This window comes from Scomber japonicus, chromosome 20, assembly GCF_027409825.1.
Source record: "Scomber japonicus isolate fScoJap1 chromosome 20, fScoJap1.pri, whole genome shotgun sequence".
Lineage (NCBI taxonomy): Eukaryota > Metazoa > Chordata > Actinopteri > Scombriformes > Scombridae > Scomber > Scomber japonicus.
Window position 1 is genome coordinate 2,671,947 of NC_070597.1, and position 9,665 is coordinate 2,681,611.

Consider the following 9,665-nt stretch of genomic DNA (forward strand, 5'->3'; position numbering starts at 1 on the left):
TCCCTTTCTTCCCTCCCTCCCTCCCTTCTTTCCTTCCCTCCCTCCCTTCCTCCCTCCCTCCCTCCCTTCCTTTCTTCCTCCCTCCCTCCCTCTCTTCCTTCCTCCTCCCTTCCTTTCTTCCTCCCTCCCTCCCTCTCTTCCTTCCTCCTCCCTTCCTTCCTTCCTTTCTTCTCTCGAAATTAATTATTGACTGACTGTGTTTCTCTTCATCATGTTCCATCTGTCCTTCTTCCCTTTCTTCCTTCTGTCCTTCCTACCTTTCTTCCATCTGTCCTTCCTTCCTTCCTTCCATCTGTCCTTCCTTTCATCTGTCCTTCCTCCCTTCCTTCCTTCTGTCCTTCCTCCCTTTCTTCCATCTGTCCTTCCTCCCTTTCTTCCATCTGTCCTTTCTTCCATCTGTCCTTCCTCCCTTCCTTCCATCTCTCCTTCCTACCTTTCTTCCTTCTGTCCTTCCTCCCTTCCTTCCATCTGTCCTTCCTCCCTTTCTTCCTTCTGTCCTACCTTCCATCTGTCCTTCCTCCCTTTCTTCCTTCTGTCCTACCTTCCATCTGTTCTTCCTACCTTTCTTCCTTCTGTCCTTCCTCCCTTCCTTCCATCTGTCCTTCCTCCCTTCCTTCCATCTGTCCTTCCATCCATCTGTCCTTCTTCCCTTTCTTCCTTCTGTCCTTCCTTCCATCTGTCCTTCCTCCCTTTCTTCCATCTGTCCTTCCTCCATTTTTCCTTCTGTCCTTCCTTCCTTTCTTCTCTCGTTCCTTCCTTCCTTCCCTCCCTCCCTTCTTCCCTTCCTTCCTTCCTTCCTTCCATCTTTTTAATGATCCGGCCCACATTAGATCAGATTGGTCTGTATGTGGCCCTTGAATGAAAATGAGTTTGACACCTCTGCTTTAGAGGACTGTGAAAAGAAAAGCTGACTTCCAGACATCAATCCTTTCATGTTTCTACTTCCTGTCATGTTTCTGTGACTCTGTGGAATAAAGTCAGACTGTCTGATCTGTTCACTCGCTCAGATCGATGTGTGTTCTTCTGCCAATTAAATAAAACAGTCGGGATCAGGATTAAACACGTTGTCAGAAACACGACTACAGATCTGTGAGAGAGAGATGGACGAAATATCAGGTTGATTGATTTTGTATAAAATTTAAAACATATTCTCGATCCACATGATAAATGTTAAGTTAACTTCCTCTAAAAACCAACAACGCAGCTTCATCACACACATATATATTAACCCTCCTGTTGTCCTCGAGTCAAGGAAGGAAGGGAGGAAGAAGGAAGGAGGGAGGGAGGAAGGGACAAAGGAGGAAAGAAGGAAGGAAAGGAGGGTGGGAGGAAGGAAGGAGAGGAGGGAGGAAGGAAGGAAAGGAGAGCAGGAGGAAAGAAGGAGAGGAGGGAGGAAGGAAGGAAGGAGATGAGGAAAAAAGGAAGGACAGGAGTGAGGAAAGAAGGACAGGAAGGGGGAAGCAAGGAAAGGAGAGCAGGAGGAAAGAAGGAGAGGAAGGAGGAAGGAAGGAGATGAGGAAAAAAGGAAGGACAGGAGTGAGGAAAGAAGGACAGGAAGGGGGAAGCAAGGACAGGAGGGAGGGAGGGAGGAAGGAAAGGAGGGAAGGGAGGAAAGAAGGAAGGAAGGACAGGAGGGAGGGAGGGAGAATAAGAAGGAAAGGAGGAAGGAAAGGAGGGAAGGAGGGAGGGAGGGAGGAAAGAAGGAAAGGAGGGAGGGAGGACAGGAAGGGAGTAAGGACACTTCTGTAATACTTATTCACTATTATTGAAACTTCATTCTCTAGTTATTGTATTTTTGCTTTTAAATGATTCTTTTATTATACTTTAACTTCCTGTTTGTGCTTCAGTGAGTCTCATAGTCTCACAGTCTCACTCTGCTCTCGCTCTGCTCTCGCTCTGCTCTCACTCTGCTCTCGCTCTGCTCTCACTCTGCTCTCACTCTGCTCTGCTCTCGCCTGCTGCTCGTTTCGTTGAGTTATGAAGGAGATGAGGAAAAAAGGAAGGACAGGAGTGAGGAATGAAGGACAGAGGAAGGAACGAAGGAAGGAAGGAGGGAGGGAGAAAAAGAAGGAAGGGAGTAAGGAAAGGAGGGAAGGAGGGAGGGAGGGAGGAAAGAAGGAGAGGAGGGAGGAAGGACAGGAAGGGGGGAAGCAAGGACAGGAGGGAGGGAGGGAGAAAAAGAAGGAAGGGACAAAGGGAGGAAGGAAAGGAGGGAAGGAGTGAAGGAAAGGAGGGAGGGAAGAAGGAGAGGATGGAGTAAGTAACTTCCTGTTTGTGCTTCAGTGAGTCTCATAGTCTCATAGTCTCACTCTGCTCTCCCTCTGCTCTCGCTCTCCTCTCGCCCTGCTCTCGCCCGCTACTCGTTTCGTTGAGTTATGAAGTTAATTAACCGACTTCGCTGCGACCACTGAAGTTACAATCTGCTTTAAGCTGCAGTAAAAATAAAATAATAAAAAAAGAGTCGGAGCCCAATTTGTTATATTTAATCTGCTGAAACTCAGCATGAACATGTAGAAGGTCAGAGAGCTGCAGCTTCCTCTCCTCCTCCTCCTCCTCCTCCTCCTCCTCCTCCTCCTCCTCCACCCGCAGGACTCAACTGCTACGCCTCAAACCTGCTGGAACTACGCTGGAGAGGTTATTAATGAGGATTATCATATGGAAGAGGAGGAGGGGGAGGTGGAAGAGGGAGGAGGAGGAGGATGGGAGGAGGAGGGAGAAGGAGGAAATAGATGAGGAGGAAGTAGAAGAGGAGCAGGAGGGGGAGAAACAGGAAGAGGAGTTGGAGGTAAAGGAGGAGGACGGGCAGGAAGAGGTGGAAGAGAAGGAAGTGGAGGAGGAGGTGGAGGAGTAGGGAGAGGTAAAGGAGGAAGAGGAGCAGGAGGAGGTAGAGGAGGAAGATGAGCAGGGGAGGAAGAGGAGGAAATAGAGGAGGAGGATGAAGAGGTGAAGGAGGACGAAGAGGAGGAGCAAGTAGAGGAGGAAGTAGAGGAGATGGAAGAGGAGCAAGGGAGGAAGAGGAGGAGTAGAAAGAGGAGGTGGAGGAGCAGGAAGAGGAGGAGGAAGTAGAGGAGGAGCAGAAAGAGGAGGATGATGAAGAGGAGGAGCAGGAAAAGGAGGATGATGAGGAGGAGCAGGAGGGGAGAAACTGGTAGATGAGCAGGAAGAGGAGATGGAGGAGCAGGAAGAGGTAAAGGAGGATGAAGACGAGGAGCAGGAAGAGGAGGAGGAGGCAAAGGAGGAGGAGGAGGTAAAGCAGTTATGAGCGGACGTATTAAAGCTCTGCTAGTAAATGTGGAGATGAAGGTTTCCTGGCTGAAAACAGAGCTGCCCTCAATTTAACACTCGGCCACATTATTCGTGGTCGTCCCTGAGCGCCGCTCGTCGCCGTGACGACGCCTCGGGGCCGTCGGATGCTGCTGAACCGGCTCCAGCCCAGAGTGAAATATAAACTTCATTAATAAGCAGCGGTTTGGTTTCTATTCAGCGCCGCTAATTAATCCTTAAATACACACAGAGCTGCTTAATTAAAGAGGAAGTGAGAGGAAGAGGAGGAGGAGGGAGGAAGAGGAGGAGGAAGGAAGGAGAGGAAGAGGCGGAGGAAGAGGAGGAAGAGGAGAAAAGAGGGAGGAAGAGGAGAGAGGAAGAGGAGGAGTGTAGAGCTGCTCAAAGTCTCTCCTCTTCCTCCTCTCCTCTTCATCTCTCCTCTTCTTCCTCTCTCCTCTTCCTCCTCTCTCTCTTTTTCCTCTCTCCTCTTCCTCTACTCTCCTCCTCTTCTCTCCTCTTCTCTCCTCCCTTCTCTCCTCCTCCTCTCTCCTTCTCCTTTCTCCTCTTCCTCTTCCTCCTCTCTCCTCTTCCCTCTTCCTCCGCTCTCCTCTTCCTCTCTTCCTCCTCTTCCTCTACTCTTCCACCTTTCCTCTTCCTCTCTCTTCTTCCTCCTCCTCTCTCCTCTTCCTCCTTCTCTTTCTCCTCTTCCTCCTCCACCTCTCTCCTCTCTCCTCTCTTCCTCTCTTCCTCCTCTCTCCTCCTCTCTCCTCCTCTCTCCTCCCTCCTCTTCTTCCTCCTCTCTCATCTGTCCTCTCTCCTCTTCCTCCTCTTCTCTCCTTCTTCCTCCTCCTCCTCTCTCCTCCTTTCTCCTCTTCCTCTTCCTCCTCTCTCCTCTCTCCTCTTCCTCCTTCTCTCCTCCTCCTCTCTCTCCTCTTTCCTCCTCTCTCCTCCTCCTCTTCCTCCCTTCTCTCCTCTTCTCTCCTCTCTTCAGGTGATCATCACTTCCAAACCAGTAACAGTATCAAAGCTTTTAAGGAGCAGCTCCGGAAAAAATCCGATCCGCCTGCTGTGTGAAGAAGAGAGAGGATGATGATGATGATGATGATGGGAGGATGATGAGGAGGAGGAGGAGGAGGAGGAGGAAGAGGAGGTGTAAATGACATATTTTTTTTGGGGTGTGGAGTTTCTCTCGTTCCCCAGGCGTTCCTCCCACGCAGCGACGGGGAGCACAAACATCCCAGAGATCCCATTTCCCCTCAGCGGTGCAGCAGCTTAATGCTCTGTGTTAACATCTCTATTAACCACCGTCGCTGTGTGTGTGTGTGTGTGTGTGTGTGTGTGTGTGTGTGTGTGTGTGTGTGTGTGTGTGTGTGTGTGTGTGTGTGTGTGTGTGTGTGTGTGTGTGTGTGTAAAAGCCGCCCCTTCCTCACATCTTCAGACGGTCGGGTTCAGAGGCTTTCAGCTCGTCTCTTCAGGACTTTGAGGCCCCGCTGCTTTTCATCACACAACCATTTAAACCTGTGAGGTTGGGAGCAGCGACCCCCCGCCCCCCTTAAACCCCCCTTCAACCCCCCCTATCACCCCCCTCTCACCCCCCCCACAGCACAGAGGGTAACCCAGAGTCCTCACTAGAAATGATTCTCCATTGAAACTCAGTTTGAAAGCCTTTAACCCTTTATAGGACACTCATTGAAAGGAAGGGAGGAAGGAAGGAAGGATGGAAGGATGGAAGGATGGAAGGATGGAAGGAAGGATGGAAGGAAGGAAGGAAGGAAGGGAAGGAAGGAGGGAGGAAAGAAAGAGAGACGGAGGGAGGGAGGAAGGGAAGAAAGAAGGAAGGAAGGAAGAAGAAAGGGAGATGGAGGAAGGAAAGAAGGAAGGGAGGAGAGAAGGAGAGAGGGAGGAAGGACAGAAGGAAGTAAGGAAAGGAAGGACGGAGGAAGGAAAGAAGGAAGGGAGGAGAGAAGGAGGGAGGGAGGGAGGAAGGACAGATGGAAGGAAGGAAAGGAAGGAAGGACGGAGGAAATAAGGAACGAGAGAGGGAGAAAGGAAAAGAGGAAGGGAAGAAAGAAGGCAGGGAGGAAGGAAAGGAAGGAAGGAAGGAAGGAAGGAAGGAAGGAAGGATATTTTGGGATATTTACAGAAGTTACCAAATATAGTTATTTGCCCAATAAAGTCTTTAATGTTGCTTCCTGTCACATCTGCAGCTCTGAGACGTTTAACAGGTTCAATTCAGTTCCTTCCTTCCTTTCTTCTTTTCCTTCCTTTCGTCTTTCTTTCTTCACTTCCTTCCTTCCTTCCTTCCTTCCTTATTTTCTTTCTTTCTCCCTTCTTCTTATGTTTAAGAAAACTTCAACGACAATAAATAATAATCAGAACAGGCCCACCGAGGGGTTCCTTCCATCCTACCTTCTTTTCCTTTCCTTCCTTCCTTCCGTCTTTCTTTCTTCTCTTCTTTCCATCCTTCCTTTCTTTCCTTCCTTTCTTCTTTTCTTTCCTTCCTTCTTTCTTCCCTTAATTCCTTTCTTTTTTTCCTTCCTTCCTTCCGTCTTTCTTTCTTTCCTTCCTTCCTGTCTTCTTTTCCTTCCTTCTGTCTTTCTCTCTTCCCTTCCTTCCTTCCTTCCTTCTTCCCTTCTTTCCTTTCTTCTTTTCCTTTCTTCTGTCTTTCCTGCCTTCCTTCCTTCCTTCCTTCTTCTCTTTCTTCTTTTCCTTTCTTCTGTCTTTCCTGCCTTTCTTCCTTCCTTCCTTCTTCCCTTCCTTCGTTCCTTCCTTTCCTTCCTTCCGTCTTTCCTGCCTTCCTTCCTTCTTTCCTTCCCGTCTTATTTTCCTTTCTTTCTTCTTTTCCTTCCTTCCTTTCCTTCTTCCCTTCCCGTCTTATTTTCCTTTCTTTCCTTCCCTCCATTCTTTATTTCTTTCTTCTATCTTTTTTCTGTCCTTCCTTCCTTCCTTCCTTCCGTCTTTCTTTCTTCCCTTCCATCCTTCCTTCCTTCCTTCCTTTCCTGTCTTCCCTCCTTCTTTCCTTCCTTTCTTCTTTTCCTTCCTTCCTTCTTCCCTTCCTTCCTTCCTTCCTTTCCTTCCTTCCCTTCCTTCCTTCCTTCCTTCCTTTCCTTTCTTTCTTCCGTCTTACTTACCTTTCTTTCCCTCCATTCTTTATTTCTTCGTTCAGACTATAGTTTGTTATTTAGTTATTTGTGTTTTTATTGGAGGCTGATATTAGTGAACTCTCTCTCACTTCCTGTCTTCGTCGTCGTGGGAGACGATCGATACGAGACGGATGAGAAAGTTTCTCTGTTAAATTCACATTGGGATCAATTTATGTTTTATTTGAGGAGGAGTGAAGAGAAGAGAGGAAGGAGAGGAAGGAGAGGTTTCACTCTGCAGCTCGGTGATCTCAGCCTAACTGAATAAACTAAAATAATAAATATAAAGAATCATTTCCAGACGTGGTCGAGACGTCTCTTAAAATAAAGTAATGAACGCGTCCGTCTGTTTAACGCCGCGCTGAATAATCCCCACGCTGTAACACCAGCTCGCTTCATGTCAACTTCATTATCTTCCTTATTGATTTAAACTCCACTCTGACTTTTATTTTATTTTAATAACGGCTTAAAAAAAAACATAAAACATAAAACATAAAACATAACTGAACTCCTGCTGCAAAGTTTAAAGAGACTTTCTGTGCTGTTAAAGACTCTTCACACGCTGATCATGTCAAGATTTAACTTTTTTAGTGAAGTTACATTTGTGTTTTTTTTGTGTAGTTCTGCTAACAAGCAAAACTAACGGAGTTAAAAAGGAAACTTCTTTAGAGGAGTAAATAAAAATGTTTTACTGTCTCTAGTTTTCTACAAACGTCCTCAACAGGTCAAACTTTACCTTTCTGGAGCCAGACTGACGTTTTTGACCAAACTGACGGTTTTGACCAAATTGACGGTTTTGACTAAATTGACGGTTTTGACCAAATTGACGTTTTTGACCAAACTGACGGTTTTGACCGAATTGACGTTTTTGACCAAACTGACGGTTTTGACCAAACTGGCGGTTTTGACTAAATTGACGGTTTTGACTAAATTGACGGTTTTGACCAAACTGGCGGTTTTGACTCAACTGACGGTTTTGACTAAATTGACGGTTTTGACCAAACTGACGGTTTTGACCAAACTGGCGGTTTTGACCAAACTGACGGTTTTGACCAAACTGACGGTTTTGACCAAATTGACGGTTTTGACCAAACTGACGGTTTTGACCGAACTGACGGTTTTGACCAAATTGACGGTTTTGACCAAATTGACGGTTTTGACCAAATTGACGGTTTTGACCAAACTGAAGGTTTTGACTCAACTGACGGTTTTGACCAAACTGACGGTTTTGACCAAATTGACGGTTTTGACTCAACTGACCGTTTTGACCAAACTGACGGTTTTGACCAAACTGACGGTTTTGACCAAACTGACGGTTTTGACCAAACTGACGGTTTTGACCAAACTGACGGTTTTGACTCAACTGACGGTTTTGACCAAACTGACGGTTTTGACCAAACTGAAGGTTTTGACTCAACTGACCGTTTTGACCAAATTGACGGTTTTGACCGAATTGACGGTTTTGACCGAACTGACGGTTTTGACCGAACTGACGGTTTTGACCGAACTGACGGTTTTGACCGAACTGACGGTTTTGACCAAATTGACGGTTTTGACTCAACTGACGGTTTTGACCAAATTGACGGTTTTGACCAAATTGACGGTTTTGACCGAACTGACGGTTTTGACCAAACTGACGGTTTTGACCAAACTGACGGTTTTGACCAAATTGACGGTTTTGACCAAACTGACGGTTTTGACCAAACTGACGGTTTTGACTCAACTGACGGTTTTGACCAAATTGACGGTTTTGACCAAATTGACGGTTTTGAACAAATTGACGGTTTTGACCAAACTGACGGTTTTGACCAAACTGACGGTTTTGACTCAACTGACGGTTTTGACCAAATTGACGGTTTTGACCGAACTGACGGTTTTGACCGAACTGACGGTTTTGACCAAATTGACGGTTTTGACTTAACTGACGGTTTTGACCAAATTGACGGTTTTGACCGAACTGACGGTTTTGACCGAACTGACGGTTTTGACCAAATTGACGGTTTTGACTCAACTGACGGTTTTGACCGAACTGACGGTTTTGACCAAACTGACGGTTTTGACCAAATTGACGGTTTTGACCAAATTGACGGTTTTGACCGAACTGACGGTTTTGACCAAATTGACGGTTTTGACCAAATTGACGGTTTTGACTCAACTGACGGTTTTGACTCAACTGACGGTTTTGAACAAATTGACCGTTTTGACCAAATTGACGGTTTTGACTCAACTGACGGTTTTGACCAAACTGACGGTTTTGACCAAATTGACGGTTTTGACCAAATTGACGGTTTTGACCGAACTGACGGTTTTGACCAAATTGACGGTTTTGACCAAATTGACGGTTTTGACTCAACTGACGGTTTTGACTCAACTGACGGTTTTGAACAAATTGACCGTTTTGACCAAATTGACGGTTTTGACTCAACTGACGGTTTTGACCAAATTGACGGTTTTCACCAAATTGACGGTTTTGACCAAACTGGCGGTTTTGACCAAACTGACGGTTTTGACCAAATTGACGGTTTTGACCAATTGACGGTTTTGACCAAACTGACGGTTTTGACCAAATTGGCGGTTTTGACCAAATTGGCGGTTTTGACCAAATTGATGGTTTTGACCAAATTGATGGTTTTGACCAAATTGATGGTTTTGACCAAATTGATGGTTTTGACCAAATTGGCGGTTTTGACCAAATTGACGGTTTTGACCAAATTGTCGGTTTTGACTCAACTGACGGTTTTTGACCAAATTGGCGGTTTTGACCAAACTGACGGTGTTAACTAGACTAACGTGTCGACTTACTTCTGAGAGAAGAGGTCTCGGTAAGGGCTGCCGTGCTGCATGGCGATGCCGTAGCCTTTGCTGCTCATGCCGTTCCCCGACACGGTGATGGTGCAGTCGTCATCGGTGAGCGCTGCGTACTCCAGCACCGCCATGTCCCACAGGAAGGCGTACGGACTCTTCTTCGCCTGAACACACAAGAACAAAAAAAAAACACACGTTATCGGTCACAAGTTAGCATTGGGTTGTCTTTGCTTTAACGGGCTAAAAACTGGATGATTTTGCTCTTGTTGCCATGGAAACACTGTTTGAAACGGGCCCATCAGATGCAATTTAAGCCTGTTTTTTCTGTTTTCTATCACAGTAATCTGAATATTTTGGGCGTTTTCCTTTCTTTCCTTCCTTCCTTTCTTTCTTCTTTTCCTTCCTTCCGTCTTTCTTTCTTCGCTTCCTTTCGTCCTTCCTTCCTTTCTTTATTTA

At 46.5% G+C, this 9,665-nt stretch overlaps 1 protein-coding gene across 1 annotated transcript in view; it reads right to left on the reverse strand.

Moving 5' to 3' along the window:
- LOC128381828 (glutamate receptor ionotropic, delta-1-like) overlaps nt 1–9,665 on the reverse strand; it is a 78,654-nt gene that overhangs the window by 17,755 nt on the left and 51,234 nt on the right. The gene's annotated exons all lie outside the window — the stretch shown is intronic.